The following is a 19288-nucleotide window of genomic DNA, read 5'->3' as shown; positions in this document are numbered from 1 at the left end:
ATATGGTGCTGCGCCTAACCAAGTGTTAAGGGTTGCTTTTCATTCTACTGTTAACCAGGAACATAGCTAACCAAACACAAGTTGAATTAAAAATAAAAATCCAAAGCAATTATGTTTGTCTTAGTTTTCTCTCTAATATTACCATTGCTCTCTTTTCTTGTTCCTTCCTCATGATAACACTAAATGTTTTAACTTTTCCTGTACTTTCTCCCTCTGGTGTCTGTTTGCATGATAAAGTAACTGAGTCTTCAGCCAATGGACAAGCGCTTGAAAGGTTGTGTTTTCAGGAAGTGGAAAGAGTCCAAGCTCAGGCAGATGGCCCAGTGCCATCATGAATTGACCAGATGAGGACATTGAGGGAAGACAATGACAATTGAATGCTACAATGTTTTTTTACTTAATCCCAAAAATTAAAGTGGATGCCATGGAAGAGTCAATTAAGTGTTGTAATCCAGATACTTAGTGACTGAAGTGGAGATTCCAGACAGCTTAACCCTGTTCTCTGTAGATATTGATCACTTTTTGGACAGATTCCCTATCGTCTCAACCAGTCTTGTTAGATGTGCTGGAGAAGGGTGGTGGATGTCAGAGTCCAGAAGATAAGGATTGGAGCAGGAATTGGCCATAGCCCGTACCTGTTCTGCCATTCAATATGTTGTAGTTAATTTATTCATTGGTCTTAATTCCATTCTTTTGTTCAATCCCATAAGCTCTGCATGAGAGTCCAGAAATCTAACTCTTCAAATATATCTAAAGACCCTGCACCCACAATGGAGCTCTCTTGTGTGGATACTGGTTCAAAAACTGACAAACAATAGTCCTCTTCATCCAAGTCTAAAATAGCTTAACATTCAAGTTCCTAGGTGTCAAGATCTCAGAGGATCTAACCTGGTCCCAACATATCAATGTGGCTATAAAGAAGGCAAAACAGCAGCTATAGTTCATTAGAGTTTGAAGAGATTTGGTTTTCACTTAAAACACTCAAAAACCTCTAGAGATGTACCACGGAGAGCGTTCTGGCTGGTCCATCACTCTCTGGTACGATGGGCTTTTGAACAGGACTGAAAGAAGCTACAAAAAGTTGTAAAATCAGTCAGTCAGTTCCAACTTGGGTACTAGCCTCCATGGTATCTAAGACATCTTCAAGGAGCGGTGCTTCAGAAAGGTGGCATCCATTATTATGGACTCCCATCACCCTGTAGGTGCTCTATTCTCATCGGAAAGGAGGTACACCAACCTGAAGGCTCACCCTCTGTGATTCAGGAACAGCTCCTTCCTCTCTGTCATATGATTCCTAACTGGACATTGAACCCGTGAACACTACCTCACTTTTTTTACATTGTTTCTGTTTTGCACTATTTCTATTTTCACTATTGAATATACATGTCTATACTTACTGTTATTGATTTACTTATTTATTTTCTTTCTATATTATCATACATTGCATTGTATTGCTGCTGCTAAGTTAACACATTTCACGACACATGCCGGTGATAATAAACCTGATTCTGATTTATCCTGAAAGTATTGTTAACTTTGCTCCCTCTTCACCCTCACAGTTCTGAAGGCGAGTAGACAATGAATTTTTGCACTTGGTGGCCAAGTGAGCCAAGAAATTTACAAGCGAAGGATCTGAGATGTGGCAAGGTGGGTTACACCGAGAGACAGGAAGTCAGGCAAATATTTCGGAGTCCTACAGCTACTATGCATTCCTACGAAGCCCCGCATCTTCATCTTTGGGTTCTCGACCACCAGGTTCAAGGACAGCACCTTCCTTTCAACCATTCAGTCCTTGAACCAATCTGCACAGTCCCAATCACAGCCACACTATGACCACTTTGATCACATCACACTAAAATGGGCTTTTTTGTTCTAATTGTGTTCTTTCTTATCAAAATTGGTGTAATTTATGTTTATTTTTTCATGTGAATGCTGCTGATGGGATGCTACGTGCCTAGGTTTTTCATCTACTTGTGCACATGGCAATAATCTCAACTTTGACTTTGGTATGCAGTGCTGCTCAGGGAACCTTGATTTGGTTTGTCATTTTCCTCTTATTTTATATCCAATTTAAGCATACTTAACACACTCAGAAAATATGACTCCAACTTATTTTACTTGATAGATTGAAGATTAGAGGTCTACAGTGAATTCCAGAATTCAAAGTACATTTATTATCAAATTAAGTATTATACAACCCTGAGATTCCTCTTCCCACAGGCAGCCAAAAAACAAAGGAAACCATCTAAAGAAAAATATCAAACCCCCAGTGTGCAAAAAAAGAACAAATTATGCAAACAGCAAGGAAGAAAAACAAAATGAGTGAGGAACACAGATTACAAAACAAAAAATCTCAAGGACGTCAGAAGAGTCCAGGCATATTCAGTTCAGTTCAATCTAGTGCCACTGTCTCTCACTATTTGCAGGCCACAGTGCTATCCGTCCTGATCGAAATTGCACAAAACAGCAACAAAAAAAAAGTGACCAGGAAAATATTATAACGTGAACTGCAGAGTCCAATCCATACACTGCTTCGATTAAACCCTGCCCAAGTCCCATGGACTCTGGCTCCATCCTCTAACAGCATCAAGGGAGAGAGAGAAACTATTCGAATGCGAGGACCTTCCTCCAGCTGCAGCAATCGAGAGGGAGAGAGACTGCATTTGCCTCTAGGAGCAACAGGCGAGAAGGAGAGAAAGAGAGACCGCTCACGCTGGTTGACGGCAGTGAACACCTGCCCGCCTTCTGCACTCGTCCCTGTTGATCTCAATCTTCCTCAACGCTTTAGAATCAGACTCAGAATCAGGTTTATTGTCACCAGCATGTGACGTGAAATTCAACTTAGCAGCAGTTCAATGCAATACACAATCTAGCAGAGAGGACAAAAAAGTAATAACTAAACAAGTAAATCAATTACGTATATTGAATCGATTTTTAAAAACGTGCAAAAACAGAAATACTGTATATTAAAAAAAAAGTGAGGTAGTGTCGAACGATTCAATGTCCACTTAGGAATCGGATGGCAGAGGGGAAGAAGCTGTTCCTGAATCGCTGAATGTGTGCCTTCAGGCCTCTGTACCTCCTACCTGATGGTAACAGTGAAAAAAGGGCATGCCCTGGGTGCTGGAGGTCCTTAATAATGGATGCTGCCTTTCTGAGACAAGACGCTCTCCCTAAAGATGTCCTGGGTACTTTGTAGGCTAGTGCCCAAGATGGAGCTGACTAGATTTACAACCTTCTGCAGCTTCTTTTGGTCCTGTGCAGTAGCCCCTCCATACCAGACGGTGATGCAGCCTGTCAGAATGCTCTCCACGGTACATCTACAGAAGTTTTTGTGTGTATTTGTTAACATGCCAAATCTCTTCAAACTCCTAATAAAGTATAGATGCAGTCTTGCCTTCTTTCTAACTACATCGATATGTTGGGACCAGGTTAGATCCTCAGAGATCTTGACACCCAGGAATTTGAAGCTGCTCACTCTCTCCACTTCTGATCCCTCTATAAGGATTGGTATGTGACCCTTCATCTTACCCTTCCTGAAGTCCACAATCAGCACTTTCGTTTTACTGACGTTGAGTGCCAGGTTGTTGCTGCGGCACCACTCCACTAGTTGGCATATCTCACTCCTGTACGCCCTCTCGTCACCATCTGAGATTCTACCAACAATGGTTGTATCGTCAGCAAATTTATAGATGGTATTTGAGCTATGCCTAACCACACAGACATGTGTATGTAGAGAGTAGAGCAGTGGGCTAAGCACACACCCCTGAGGTGCTCCAGCGTTGATTGTCAGCGAGGAGGATATATTATCACCAATCCGCACAGATTGTGGTCTTCCGGTTAGGAAGTCGAGGGAGGTATAGAGGCCCAGGTTCTTCAACTTTTCAGTCAGGATTGTGGGAATGATGGTATTAAATGCTGAGCTAAAGTCGATGAACGGCATCCTGACATAGGGCTTTGTGTTGTCCAAGTGGTCTAAAGTCGTCTGGAGAGCCATTGAGACTGCTTCTGCCATAGACCTATTGTGGCAACAGGCAAATTGCAATGGGTCCAAGTCCTTGCTGAGACAGCATTTCAGCCTGTTCATGACCAACCTCTCAAAGCATTTCATCACTGTAGAATTAGTGATTTTGGTGATAAATGGAGTTGATCATGGGCTCGTACTCCGTCTCCAGACCACACGCTTCGCTCAAAACCTCACTGAGCCCCTTCGGAGATGGTAAAGCACCAGATCGCTCAATCAGCCCAAAAACACAACATCAAAATGTAGATCACAGGCTTCAGCAGTAGCAGAATCATGTTTGAAAGGAAAAGAAGATGCGAAGGAAGTAGTTTCGTGAGCCATCTGGAGGATGTTGCCCTTGGCCGCGGTGTTCGCTGGTCCCCACCTTCTTCTGGTCGTCTTCTCTTGTCCTCCTCACACAGAAGAGGAGTTGAGACCAGTGTAGATTAGCCTTGATCATTTGCACCAGTGAGGCAGTCTTGAAGGATTAAACGGCCTATTCCTGTTCTTATTTTCTTAGACACAAAAGACTACAGATGTTGAAATCTGGAGTTTTAAAAAATGGCTGGAGGAACTCAGTATGTTGTATAGCATCTGGTGGGGGGCGGGGGGAGTAGAAATAGTTGACATTTTGGGTTGAGACCCTGCAGGACACTTATTTTCTTGTGTTCTTGTCTACTTATTCCTAAGGAAAATTGCTCCAGCCAGTCTGTCTTCTTCATTCATGAGGTGTGGTTGCCCCTGCTGAGATCAACAGTTATTATTGCTATCAAATGCCTTTGTGAAGATTGTGGGAAATTGTCACTTTTCAACCTCAACAGTTCTCCTGTTGAAGGTACCCCCACATTGTTGTTGGGTTTGGAATTCGAAGATTTAGACCCAGTGATGAAGAAGAACTGATGTTTACACTCAGGGTGCTGTCTGACTTGGAGGGAAATTTGTTCATGTGGTAAAGGTTGTATATTTACGAAATGATGTCTCACTATGCTCTAAGCCTTGGTGACTAATGCCAGTGCACCTTGCCAATGATGACTATGACAATTATGGTGTCCTAAGGACAAAGACTTCTTTAAATGATCTCAGAGGCTGAGCCTTGGTTGGGAGTTGCTGGGGAATGCTAGTCATGTGAGGGAACTTGTCTTGTTTGTGACAGCCCTATTGATGACATACCCTCCTTTACGTATGTAATGTCTGTGAATGCCATGACCTATAGATCAGGCGTAACCAAGTCCAGTTTCACACTAACACAACTTCTCAATGTCACCAACTCTGAAAATTGCATTTCTCCATTTTAGTCATGTTACTGAAACTGTTTTCAAGTTGCATGACTTGAATTAGAACCAGAAGGGATACTTCAGTTCTGAATAATAATTATGAAAATAAAAACATTAAAAATATTGCTCATTGCTAGCATTAGTTCAAAAGAACTGGTTTGTCCTGTTCTTTGTACAGATGGTTAGTTTTTCAGTAAAGCCATGTTCAAAATGAACAAAGTCCAAGAAGCAACATACATCAAAGTTGCTGGTGAACGCAGCAGGCCAAGCAGCATCTGTAGGAAGAGGTGTAGTCGACGTTTCAGGCCGAGACCCTTCGTCAGGACTAACTGAAGGAAGAGTGAGTAAGGGATTTGAAAGTAGGAGGGGGAGGGGGAGATCCAAAATGATAGGAGAAGACAGGAGGGGGAGGGATAGAGCCGAGAGCTGGACAGGTGATAGGCAAAAGGGGATACGAGAGGATCATGGGACAGGAGGTCCGGGAAGAAAGATGGGGGGGGGTGACCCAGAGGATGGGCAAGAGGTATATTCAGAGGGACAGAGGGAGAAAAAGGAGAGTGAGAGAAAGAATGTGTGCATAAAAATGAGTAACAGATGGGGTACGAGGGGGAGGTGGGGCCTTAGCGGAAGTTAGAGAAGTCGATGTTCATGCCATCAGGTTGGAGGCTACCTAGACGGAATATAAGGTGTTGTTCCTCCAACCTGAGTGTGGCTTCATCTTTACAGTAGAGGAGGCCGTGGATAGACATGTCAGAATGGGAATGGGATGTGGAATTAAAATGTGTGGCCATTGGGAGATCCTGTTTTCTCTGGCGGACAGAGCGTAGATGTTCAGCAAAGCGGTCTCCCAGTCTGCGTCGGGTCTCGCGAATATGTAAAAGGCCACATCAGGAGCACCGGACGCAGTATATCACCCCAGTCGACTCACAGGTGAAGTGATGGCTCACCTGGAAGGACTGTTTGGGGCCCTGAATGGTGGTAAGGGAGGAAGTGTAAGGGCATGTGTAGCACTTGTTCCGCTTACACGGGTAAGTGCCAGGAGGGAGATCAGTGGGGAGGGATGGGGGGGACGAATGCACAAGGGAGTTGTGTAGGGAGCGATCCCTGCGGAATGCAGAGAGAGGGGGGAGGGAAAGATGTGCTTAGTGGTGGGATCCCGTTGGAGGTGGCGGAAATTACGGAGAATAATATGTTGGACCCGGAGGCTGGTGGGATGGTAGGTGAGGACCAGGGGAACCCTATTCCTAGTGGGGTGGCGGGAGGATGGAGTGAGAGCAGATGTACGTGAAATGGGGGAGATGCGTTTAAGAGCAGAGTTGATAGTGGAGGAAGGGAAGCCCCTTTCTTTAAAAAAGGAAGACATCTCCCTCGTCCTAGAATGAAAAGCCTCATCCTGAGAGCAGATGCGGCGGAGACGGAGGAATTGCGAGAAGGGGATGGCGTTTTTGCAAGAGACAGGGTGAGAAGAGGAATAGTCCAGATAGCTGTGAGAGTCAGTGGGCTTATAGTAGACATCAGTGGATAAGCTGTCTCCAGAGACAGAGACAGAAAGATCTAGAAAGGGGAGGGAGGTGTCGGAAATGGTCCAGGTAAACTTGAGGGCAGGGTGAAAGTTGGAGGCAAAGTTAATAAAGTCAATGGGTTCTGCATGCGTGCAGGAAGCTGCGCCAATGCAGTCGTCAATGTAGCAAGGAAAAGTAGGGGACAGATACCAGAATAGGCACGGAACATAGATTTCATCTCCCCTATTTCACGTACATCTGCTCTCACTCCATCCTCCCGCCACCCCACTAGGAATAGGGTTCCCCTGGTCCTCACCTACCACCCCACCAGCCTCCGGGTCCAACATATTATTCTCCGTAACTTCCGCCACCTCCAACGGGATCCCACCACTAAGCACATCTTTCCCTCCCCCCCTCTCTCTGCATTCCGCAGGGATCGCTCCCTACACAACTCCCTTGTCCATTCGTCCCCCCCATCCCTCCCCACTGATCTCCCTCCTGGCACTTATCCGTGTAAGCGGAACAAGTGCTACACATGCCCTTACACTTCCTCCCTTACCAACATTCAGGGCCCCAAACAGTCCTTCCAGGTGAGGCATCACTTCACCTGTGAGTCGACTGGGGTGATATACTGCGTCCGGTGCTCCCGATGTGGCCTTTTATATATTGGCGAGACCCGACGCAGACTGGGAGACCGCTTTGCTGAACATCTACGCTCTGTCCACCAGAGAAAGCAGGATCTCCCAGTGGCCACACATTTGAATTCCACATCCCATTCCCATTCTGACATGTCTATCCACGGCCTCCTCTACTGTAAAGATGAAGCCACACTCAGGTTGGAGGAACAACACCTTATATTCCGTCTGGGTAGCCTCCAACCTGATGGCATGAACATCGACTTCTCTAACTTCCGCTAAGGCCCCACCTCCCCCTCGTACCCCATCTGTTACTCATTTTTATGCACACATTCTTTCTCTCACTCTCCTTTTTCTCCCTCTGTCCCTCTGAATATACCTCTTGCCCATCCTCTGGGTCACCCCCCACCTTGTCTTTCTTCCCGGACCTCCTGTCCCATGATCCTCTCGTATCCCCTTTTGCCTATCACCTGTCCAGCTCTCGGCTCTATCCCTCCCCCTCCTGTCTTCTCCTATCATTTTGGATCTCCCCCTCCCCCTCCTACTTTCAAATCCCTTACTCACTCTTCCTTCAGTTAGTCCTGACGAAGGGTCTCGGCCTGAAACGTCGACTACACCTCTTCCTAGAGATGCTGCTTGGTCTGCTGCGTTCACCAGCAACTTTGATGTATGTTGCTTGAATTTCCAGCATCTGCAGAATTCCTGTTGTTTGCGTTTAAAAGTCCAAGAAGAGTGGTATTTAATGCAATTGTTTACTTTCTACAATAATCAGTAACAATTTATGTATTTAAATGGAATGCAGAACCAATGATGATCAATACTGCTACAGTACTATAAAACTGTGTATTAGTTCCTAGTATTTATTGATGGAGGAATTCATCCAGTGTACACTGCCTTGTTCTTTTAATTGACTGTAAATGAACAAAATCAGTACAGACACCTAGTGCAGATAATGGACTGCCTTCATACAACTCTTTCAATGATTACATCCTCCAAATCTTTATTTGCATTGTACTATTTAAGATGCTTGTTGATACCTTCAAACTCTTCGTAGTGCCTAACTTGTTGAAGTAGTGAAATCATTTCATTTTCACTCCCGGCCGTTTTTGGCATCTCCAAGCCTGAATGCTCAAACTCAGTGATAAAAATAGATATGATTTGTCTTACCGCTTATTTCTAACCAACTATCAGTGACAAGAGTCACTGCCTTTTGAACACAAACACACGCAATTTCAAAACTGTTTGCTCTAAGCACAGTCCAGTGCAGGAGTGGCCAACCTTTTACATTCCATGTGTCAATTTTTTCATGCACGAGTTCTATATTAACTTATTTTTACAAGAATTGAATGGGTGTACAAGAGTTGTATGGCGCATCTGAACTCGTGCATGAAAAAATTGACGCATGGAATGTCAAAGGTTGGCCACCCCTGGTCTAGTGTCTAACGGCCATTCAAGTGCATGCAACTGATGCTAGTCAGAAACTGTTAAGTAAAAATCTGCAGTTTCAATTAAGCAGCAGAGCATTCCAAATAAATGAAGGGAATCTTGGCTATTTTCTTGATTAGTTTTTGTTCTTCACATGTTGGCCCAAATATGTAGCTGTCCTGATTAACCACTGTATATTGAAACTGTTCCAGCATTAGAAAGTGAAAGCAAATACAAAGGGAATTTTTAACTCCAGAAGTGATTCTCCAGATATATGTGTAGCATTGCCCTCATTAATGATCTAGTGAGAGTGCGAGAGACAGAGTGAGTGAGTGAGCATAATAAATGTTTGCACAGCTTGGTTTTAAGTATGCAAAACCCAGACCAGGAACTCCAGAATCCAGAGTTTGGTTCTAAACCAAAAATAGAATATGCTCAGCGTATTTCTGGTTCTGCAAGTTTCTCATCTTAATGGAAAAGCAAGCATCAGATTGAGATATTAATAGTACCTTCTAACAAGGATCTTTTGATAAGCTTGGAACTCCTTCAAAGCTGGATTGCCAATTATGCAAGTCCAAACTCTGTGGAATTTGAGAAAGGTTTATTTAATTATTAATGGTTGCATATTTCTTTCTTTCTGTATGTTTGGTTCTTTTACATTTATTTTCAGGATCTGGAAATTGCTGGCAAGGTTGACATTTACTGTCTGTCCCAAGTTTGAACTTCAGATGCATGCCTTTATGAGCTCCCGCAATCCTTCTGGTGAAGGTCCTCCCACAGCTAGCTTCAGAATTTTGACCCAGGGATCCTACCATTAAACATGTCTTTACCTCCCCCCTCTCTGTTTTCTGCAGGGATCGCTCCCCCCATGATTCCCTTGTTCATTCGTCCCTCCCCACAAATCTCCCTCCGGTCACTTATCCCTGCGAGTGGCCTACGTGCTACACCTGCCCATACACCTCCTCCCTCCCCTCCATTCAGGGCCCAAAGCGGACCTTCCAGGTGAGGCAGCACCTCACCTGTGAATCTGCTGGGTCCTTCTCTACATTGGTGACACTCGTTGTAACCTGGGGGACTGCTTTTCCAAGCACCCCTGCACCATCCACCACAAGCGGGATTTCCCAGTGGCCAAACATTTTAATTCCGATTCCTATTCCCATTCCAATGTGTTGGTCCACGGACTCCTCTTGTGCCATGATGAGGCTACCTTCAGGGTGGAGGAGCAACACCTTATATTCCATCTTGCTACCCTCCTTCTGGTATAAAAAATATCCCCCTCCTCTTTCTCTGTTCCCCACTCTGAACTTTCACTTCTTCTCACCTGCCTACTACTTCCCCCTAGGTCCCTTCCTCCTTCCCTTTCTCCTACGGTCCACCTTCCCACCTTTCCCACCCACCTGGCTTTACCTATCACCTTATAGCAAGTCCTCCTTCCCCTCCCCCACCTTTTTATTTTGGCATTTCTCCCCTTCCTTCCCAGTGCTGAAACGTTGACTACTATTCACTTCCGTAGATGCTACCTGACCGACTGAGTCCCTCCAGCATTTTGTGTGTGTTGCTATCGGTCCAGTGATGATGAAGAAATGGCATTCTGTTCACAGTTGTAATATCGTGTGACTCGCAGGGAAACCTGCAGGCGATGATGTTATCATGTAGCTGCTGCTGTTGTTCTTGGTGATAGGGGATTTGAGTTTGTGGCGGTTGGCTTGGAGATTGACTTCAGTGCAAATTACCAGTGGTGAATATTGCAGCCACTGTGTGCCTGTAGTGTAGGGAATGAGCAATTTTTGAGTGTTCTTGACTATACACACTTAAAAGCATGTGGACAGTATTCCCAGTATTCCATCATGTTCCTGATTTGTACCTTGTAAACACCAGAAAAGACATCAGGAGGTGAGTCACTCATCTCAAGATTCAAAAGCTCTGACTTGTTTTTCTTCAAAGGTTCATTTTATTGACAACGAATGCATGTACAACTCTGATACTTGTCTTCTCCAGATAGCCATGAAATACAGAAAGACCATACATCAACTCCACCCCCACCTCCCACATGAAAAAAGGAGAAGCAGAACTCACAGACTCGCTACTGCATTGATGTGGCTGGTTTGGTTGATTTCTAGACTAGTCATTGCTGAAACTTTCTCAGGTATGAATGTAACTTGCCACTTATCAGCCCATGTCTAAACATAGTCGGCATCTTGCACATTAAGTTGTGAATGGAATTGAACATCCCAAATTTGACCTGGTAATGGAAGGACAAACACTGCCCTGTCCTGACGAAGGGTCTCAGCCCGAAACGTTGACTGTTCGTTTCCACAGATGCTGCCCGACTGCTGAGTTCCTCCAACGTGTTGTGCATGTTGCTTTGACTCCTGCTGTGATGTCTGATCGGTTTTGACAACCGCAGCCTCCTTTCTTTATGTGTAGAAATGGCGACTCCAGCTACTAGAGTGTTTTCCCTTGGATGCTTGCTGACTTCAGTTTTACCAGGGCACTTTGACGTGACAGTCAGTCAAATACTGCCTTGCGAAAAGGGCACCTAACCCCTGGAATCCGGTTCTCTATTCCCTGTTTGGATTCAAGTTGTGATGAGTTTGGGAACTAACTGGTTCCAGTGACCAGCTTTTTACTGAGAAAGTGCCACCTGACGGGACTTTTGCAGACAGCTTATAAGAGGGAGCTTCAAAGTCTGGCTGAATGATCCCACAACAGTAACCCCTCACTCAGTACTGGTAAAACCAAAGTGTTGATTACTGACTACAGAGCGAGGAAACTGAAGGTCTAGGAGCCAGTTCTCATTGGAGATCAGAGGTGGAGAGGGTCAATAACTTTAAATTCCTCACTATTATCATTTCAGAGAATCTGTCCTGGTAAGTGCCATTACAAAGAAGGTACGGCAGCACCTGTACTTTTTTAGAAGATTTGGCATGTCATCTAAAACTTTAACAAACTTCTATTGATGCACTGTGGAGCGTATATTGACTGGCTGCCTCACGGCCTGCTCTGGAAACACCAATTCCCGTGAACAGAAAATGCTACAAAAAGTAGTGGATACAGCCCATTCTATCCCGGGTAAAGCTCTCCCGTCCAAGGAGAACATCTACAAGGAGCACTGTCACAAGAAAGCAACATCTATCATCAAGGACCCCCAGAATCCAGACCATGCTGTCTTCTCACTGCCACCATCAAGGAGGTCCAGGAGCCTCAGCTCCCACACCACCGGGTTCAGGAACAATTATTAACCCTCAACCATCCAGCTCTTGAGACAGACGGGATAGCTTCACTCTTCCCGACAATGAATTGACTCCACAACCTGTGCTCTCTTTCAAGGACTCTATTCCTTATTACTTACTTATTTATAATTTTTACCCTGTTTTATTTCTCATCTTCTTTAGGAGTGCCTGGTTCTACTCCCAGCCGCTGCACGCTGTTAGGGTTTGATCCTTGGACTTGGCGAGAACAGTAGAGTGAGGGATATGCCAGGGCACTGAGGTTATAGATGGTGGTGGTGAACATTACTGCTGTTTTGATGGTCCACTGCACCTCATACATGTTCAGTTCTGAGCTGGCAGGTCTATCCCATTTAACCCGATTGCAGAGCCACACAACACAGCAGGGGGTGTCCCCATTGTGAAGTTGTGATTTTTGTCTCCTCAAGGCCTGTGCTGTGGCCACTTTCACCAATGCTAACGTTATCATGGACAAGTGCATCTGCCACCGGTAGAATTGTAAGGATGAGTTTCAGAAGGTTCTGGCAATGTTAGAGTCTCAAAAACATTCGGGAAAAAGGTGCATTCGCTGAAAAAACTAATGTCATGAAGCAGATACTGGCTCAGCAGTTCGGACCGCATCTGCGGAAGAGAAACAGTGAACATTCTGCTCTGTTGCTGGTGTTCGTCCAGGAAACCTTGTCTGAATGATAATGTTTGCAAAGCATCTTAATTTATTCTTCACTAAGGAGACCGGTATTACACACAATACACATAGTCTCAGGGAGATGCCCGGAATTCCAGAGTGACATCAAACATTGTGCAACACATCTTTTGACATCGTACACACATCGTATACGTCCTGCAAACAGGGAGGGGTGGAGGCTGCCTTAGCATGACTTAAAGAGCATGAATTTGGTGCTTGGCCCCTCCTACAAGTAATACCACCCAATGCTCCCTACCCATGTGAACTGCAATGTGTGACCCACCTAACTCCCTCTGCAACCTCAACAATGTTGTAATTGAATATTACCAGAGGCATTGATAATGTTTTGGTTACCATCACCCCACCCACAATTGCTAGTTTATGAAGTCATTAGAGCTGTGGAGTGATTTCTAGAGTACAAAAATTGGGACTGTAGGCAAGACCAACACCTGTAGTAAATCCACCTGGTATTAATTTGCCAGTCACATGCTTCAGAATGTTTTGATACAACTCTCACAGAAATTGTTAAGTCATAATGAATTTGATCACTTTGCCCTGCACTGGATGACTGTAAATCTCCCTGATAATTCTTCATACCTGATTACTGGACAAGAAGCCACTAAAATTTCCACCATGTTAGTATATTGTGTGTGCAAGTAAGATTTGCCCATTCAGTACATTGGTGATGGCTATTTGATCACTTCACTCCAGGCATCTTTGACCAATCAAGTTGTTTCATTGGCTGTTAAATTTATAAATATACTTTTGACTGAATTGGCTCAGAGATTCAAATATCAGAAGGCATTTTTCGGTGTTTTGATGATTTCAGGGATGGTAACTGGAAAGTTCTTATCCACCTGTATTAAGGTAAAGACCATCTGACATCAGAAACTACATATGAGCTGGATAAAGAAACAGCAAGTGTGTTTTGTCTGGGAGACAGTATCTTGCTGCTGTAGCCACTCTGGGATAAAAGCTTTGCCCATCTCTACTTACTAGATATTTTCATGTTTGGTATCGTCAATATCGGGCCTAGATGTCTGAAAGCATTTGAGATCCCACACAAAGGTGAAAGAACTTCTTGATTAAAAGGTGTTTCCTGTTCTATCAATGTATAGTTCTATTCATTTTATTTATGTTGTGAGAGACAGAATCGATCAGCTTCTGAACACAAACAAGAGAAGATCTGCAGATGCTGGAAATCCAAGCAACACACACAAAGTGCTGGAGGAACTCAGCAGGCCATCTAGAAAAGAGTACAGTTGACGTTTGGGGCCGAAACCCTTCGGCAGGACTGGAGAAAAAAGCTGAGGAGTAGATTTAAAAGGTGGGGGGAGGGGAAGAGAAGAAAAGCGTGGCGCGTAGAACGCAGTGGGAGAAGCAGTCAATTCATTGTGAATGCCTGGCGTTTTCAGAGGGTCCAAATCGAGAAGCTTGAAAATGAAACTGGAAACCGTGTGGTACAAGCTGGCGGTGAAGACACGTTCCCAGAAAGGATACATAGCTGTGGTAGCGGGTCTGGGTGAGCATGTGGTCAAAGAGTCGGAGGGCACCAGTGAGAGAGAGTTTCACTGAACTCCCGTTGAAGGGAAGATTTAAACTTCTTCAGGGTAGGCATCCCTGGAAGAGACTTCGCAGAGTAGTAATCCAATCACAAACAAGAGCAAATCTGCAGATGCTGGAAATCCGAGCAACACACACAAAATGCTGGAGGAACTCAGCAGGCCAGGCAGCATCTAGGAAAAGAATACAGTCAATGTTCTGGGCCAAAATCATCCTGAATGAAGCTAGTAATAGCAACCAGGCATTCCAGAGTGATGGGGCTACACACGATTCTCACCTTTGGACTTTACCTGTCACCTCAATAACCTCAGCAACCAACACATCATCGTTTGGCCAATTCCACTGGCTCCTATAGGATCCCAATGCCAGTCACATCGTCCCATTACCCCATATTTTTTGTTTCTGTAGGGAGCACTTTCTCCATGACTCCCTAGTCCACTCGTCCTTTCTCACCCAAGCTTTCTGGGCCTGTGGCACTTTTCCCTGTACCAGAGGTACCTCCTCCCTCACCACCATTCAGGGACCGAAACAGTCTAGGAATGAGGCAGAGGTTGCCCTGCACCTCCTGCACCCTGGTCTGTTACATTCAGTTCTCGGGCTGTGGTCTACTCCTCACTGGTGAGAGCAAATGTAGACGGATCTGAACTGTCGATGGCCGCCCGCAGCAGCCACTTTGATCTTCCTGCTGAGTGCCATTTCAATTCGTCTTCCCATTCCCATTCCCACATTGATCTGTGTGTCCTTGGCCTACTCCACTGCCACGATGAGGTCAAATTAACATCACCTCGTATTCCCTTTTGCTGGTCTACAACCCATTGGCATGAAGAGTGAATGGTCCAGTTTCAAGTAACCTGTTTTCCCAGAGTTTCTTTCCCACTTCCACCTGGATCTCTCTCCCGCTTTGTTCAACTTTTCTTTCTCTCTCACCCCCCCCCCGGCCCCCCCCATTACCTCAGCTTATTACTGTCTCCCACCTGGTTCCATCTGTCCATCATCCATGTATCTATCCACCTGGGTCTTTTCCCCCTTTACCTTTTCAATACCTTCCCCTTCTACCTGCCTATTGCCTCTCCCTTTTCTGTTTCCAAATACCACCTACAGCCTCTGTCTCACCATTCCCTCTTAGTGGCCACTTTACTAGGTAGCACCTGCACTTTATGCCAGCCAGTGGTACAGTGGAATCAGCACCAGGCTTCGAGGCGAATGGTCACGGGTTCAAATCCAGCCAGTTCCATGCACACTTTCCATCCATGTTAGGCTGAGTGTCAAGCTAGCAACTCAGCCTCATAAAAAGTTGAAATGCTACGGAAATGGCAAAAATGCCGCACAATGGGCCACGAGGCGCAAAAGGGAACGACAACAACAACCTAATAAAGTAGTCAGTGAGTGTGTATTCATGGTCTCCTGCTGCTGTAGCCCACCTATTTCATGGTTCAACCTGCAGTGCTCTTCTGCACACCACTGTTGTGATGGTTATTTGGTCATCTTCCTGTTAGCTTAAACCAGTCTGGCCATTCTCCTCTGACCTCTCTCATCAACAAGGCATTTTCGTCCACAGAACTGCCACTCACTTGATGTTTTCTTTTTTTATTTCTCACATCGGTAAACCATAGAGACCGTTGTGCATGAAAACCCCAAGAGAACAGCAGTTCAAACTACCCCATCTGGCACCAACAGTCAAAGTCACCTAGATCACAATTCTTCCCCATTTTGACATTTGGCCTGAACAACTGAACCTTTTGACTTGTATCTGCCTGCTTTTGTGCATTGAGTTGTCTCCACGTGATTGGTTGTTTAGATATTTGCATTAACAAGTAGGAGTTCAGGGAAACCTAATAAAATAGCCACTGACTGTATATACTTGCCAGCTGCATCATTTCACCCCAAATTGTTGACCACCCTTTGGCCTCCACGGGCGCTGCTCAACCCACCAAGTTCCTCCAGCCGTTCATTATTTGCTCCAGTTTCCAGCATCTACAGTCTCTTAAGCTCCCATTTCCTTATTGTGTCATAATGCACCAGCAAGTATTTGTTGCTTCAACTCCAGTTTCATCAGCTGTGTGTTTCGAAAGAAGCAGCGTTGTACAGCTGGACCAGAAGTCGATCTGTGTGCCCACGTGCTTGGAAATATAGGAATATTTACAATGTATTCAAGTTGCTGAAGATCCGTACGTTAGTGCAGGACTGAGATCAGAATCTCAATAGTTTTAGTTTTAAGGGGCGTAGATTTAAGGTGCTTGGGGGTAGATACAAGGAGAATGTCAGAAGCAATTTTTTCACACAGAGTAGTGGGTGCATGGAATGCACGGAGATCAACGGTGGTGGAGGTGGATACAATAGGGCCTTTTAAGAGACTCTTAGATAGATTATCGGAGCTTAGAAAAATAGAGGACTATGCGGTAAGGTAATTCTAGGCAGTTTCTAGAGTAGGTTACATGGTCAGCACAACATTGTGGGCCGAAGGGCCTGTAATGCACTGTAGATTTCTAATGTGAGACCTGTCCAACGTCCAGAGATCATCAGTGGTCAGTGCCTGAGAATCCAGTCTTCTAGTCGACAGCCTACTGTCTAAGGTGATCATACGTTTGAGGTTTTTATTCCAAATTGGGGTTCAAAGTTCAAAGTACATTTATTATCAAAGTATGTATAGATTACACAACCTTGAGAGTTGTCTGCTTACAGACAACCAGAAAACAAGAAACCCAAAAGAACCCGATTTTTTAAAAAAAGACCAACACCCAATGCACAGAGAGAGAAAAAAAACACAAATCGTGCAAATAATAAAAGCAAGCAACAGCATTCGGAGCAATAGAACCTGAGCCAGGCCCATAGCCTCAGCCTCAGTTCACGACACAGCGGGGCAAATCATCGCAAAGCTCACCGATACGAAGGCCAGAGCCAGCTGGAGCAGGGCACAACCGCGCCCACAGGGCTGCAGAGCGCGGAGTAAACGTCACAGAGAATTAGAAATTTGAAATCGCCTGATAGCTTGGCATGTAAATATTTTGTGTTTCTGTGAGATTAAGCTGCTTGTCCAGGTTTCTTGTGACAACCTGAATTTGAGGAGTTTCATATGAGCAGGTTTGGACGCGTGCCAAATCTTTCTCCGCTCTTTGTATTACCTACATGAAAATGATAAGGAATGTTGCTCATGTAAGTAAGACAGAAACGCTCAGTGTCTTAGGAATGAAGGCCATTCTGTTTCTCCAATGATGTTCCTCTGCTGGCAGAATATTATACAAAAATTGCAGTCAATTTCAGACAATCATTTAATTTCACAATGGGGTCATGGCTTTAAGGCTTGTTTCTGTAACATTTACAGAAATGGGCTGACCCCTGTAATATGCAGATTGCATATGCCTAATGAAATATTTGTTTATATTCTCTGACTTAGTTTTCTCTGATAAATCATCTAACAAATAATGTAATTTTTATCCTTTACTAACTAAACCTTGTCACTGTTGTCACTGTTCTTGAACTTCCTAGTGGTTTGGATATTGTTTTTCACCTATTGGTAAAGTATTTTCAGTTGATGGAAGACTATATTATAATATAATTTATAAGCAAGAGAAAGTTTGCAGATACTGGAAATCCAAAGCAACACACACAAAGTGCTGGAGCAACTCAGCATCTATGGAAATGAATAAATAGTCGATGTTTCAGGCCAAGACCCTTCTTCAGGACTGAAATGGAACGGGGAAGATGCCAGGATGAAAAAAGTGGGAAGAGGGGAAGGAGACTGATTGGAAGGTGATAGGTGAAGCCAGGCGGGTGGGAAATGTCTAGGGCTGGAGAAGGAATCTGATAGGACAGGAGAGTGGACCACAGGAGAAAGGGAAGGAGGATGGGATCCAGTGGGAAATAATAGGCAGATGCGAAGAGGTAAGAGGCCAGTGTGGGGAATAGAAGAAAAGGGGAGGAGGAGAATTTTTTTTACCGGAAGGAGAAATTGATATTCATGCTATCAGGTTGGAGACTACCAAGACAGAATGTAAGGTGTTGCTCTTCCACCTAGAGGGTGGCCTCATTTTGGCATAAGAGGAAGCCATGGACCAACATGTCGGTGGGAATTGGAATTAAAATATTTGGCCACCAGGAAGTTCTGCTTTTGGTGGATGGAGTGGAGGTGCTCAACAAAGCGGTCCCCCAAATCACAATGGGCCTGACCAATGTAGAGGAGCACTGGACTCAATAGATGACCCCAGCAGATTCGCAGGTGAGGGGTTGCCTCACCTTTAAGGACCAATTGGGACTGTTTAATGTTCTTTATAACTTTGCTACTAATCCACTGAAAAAAGGAAAATTAGTGGCGAATTTATGCTGTTTTTCTTAACTATGCTCTAAGTTCCTATTTCATTTCTTGGGACATTGAAAAGGCACAACCTTTGTAGTGTCCTCCTGAGGAGATATATTTTAGAGATTAGTTAAGAGGTATATCACATTGGTGTGGGGTTGAACTCACCAAACAATGAAAGGGAAGCCATATTTTCTTCCTGAAAATAACTTGCTGAAGTACTGAGCTTTTTAGCTGTTAATGATGTGGTCAGTTTGATGGAGACAAAATTTACTCCCATACATGTATTTTTTTAATAAAAAGCCATACACACTGTACATGGTTAAATTCATATTATCAAACAGGTAGAGAAAATTTTGAAATGATACTTCCTTAGATTACCAGTGAACTAACATTAGAGTCCTGATAGTTCCATGTTAAGGAATCTTCTTTGAGTATATTCACCTAGTAACCCATTAGTGATAAAATCTATTCTAGGTTTTACTTCCCATTAAATATAATCGAACATCGGACCAGTGTAAACCATGCCAAGTATCAGGAAGCCCCCATAGTCTACTCTCTCTGATATGGTTCGGATTTCCCATGCATCTTTTCATAGCCTGTCTTCATTATCTAACTGATATTTATACACTGTGCACAGCATGTGTGAAATCATTATTGGGCTGTTGTACTAAAGA

At 44.3% G+C, this 19288-nt stretch overlaps 1 protein-coding gene across 1 annotated transcript in view; it reads left to right on the top strand.

Annotated features, from left to right (window-relative positions):
- aldh1a3 (aldehyde dehydrogenase 1 family, member A3) overlaps nt 1-19288 on the top strand; it is a 127176-nt gene that overhangs the window by 34958 nt on the left and 72930 nt on the right. The gene's annotated exons all lie outside the window — the stretch shown is intronic.

The sequence above is a fragment of the Mobula hypostoma genome, chromosome 13, assembly GCF_963921235.1.
Source record: "Mobula hypostoma chromosome 13, sMobHyp1.1, whole genome shotgun sequence".
Lineage (NCBI taxonomy): Eukaryota > Metazoa > Chordata > Chondrichthyes > Myliobatiformes > Myliobatidae > Mobula > Mobula hypostoma.
The sequence above is the reverse complement of the archived record's forward strand: the minus strand, read 5'-3'. Positions and strand labels throughout refer to the sequence as shown.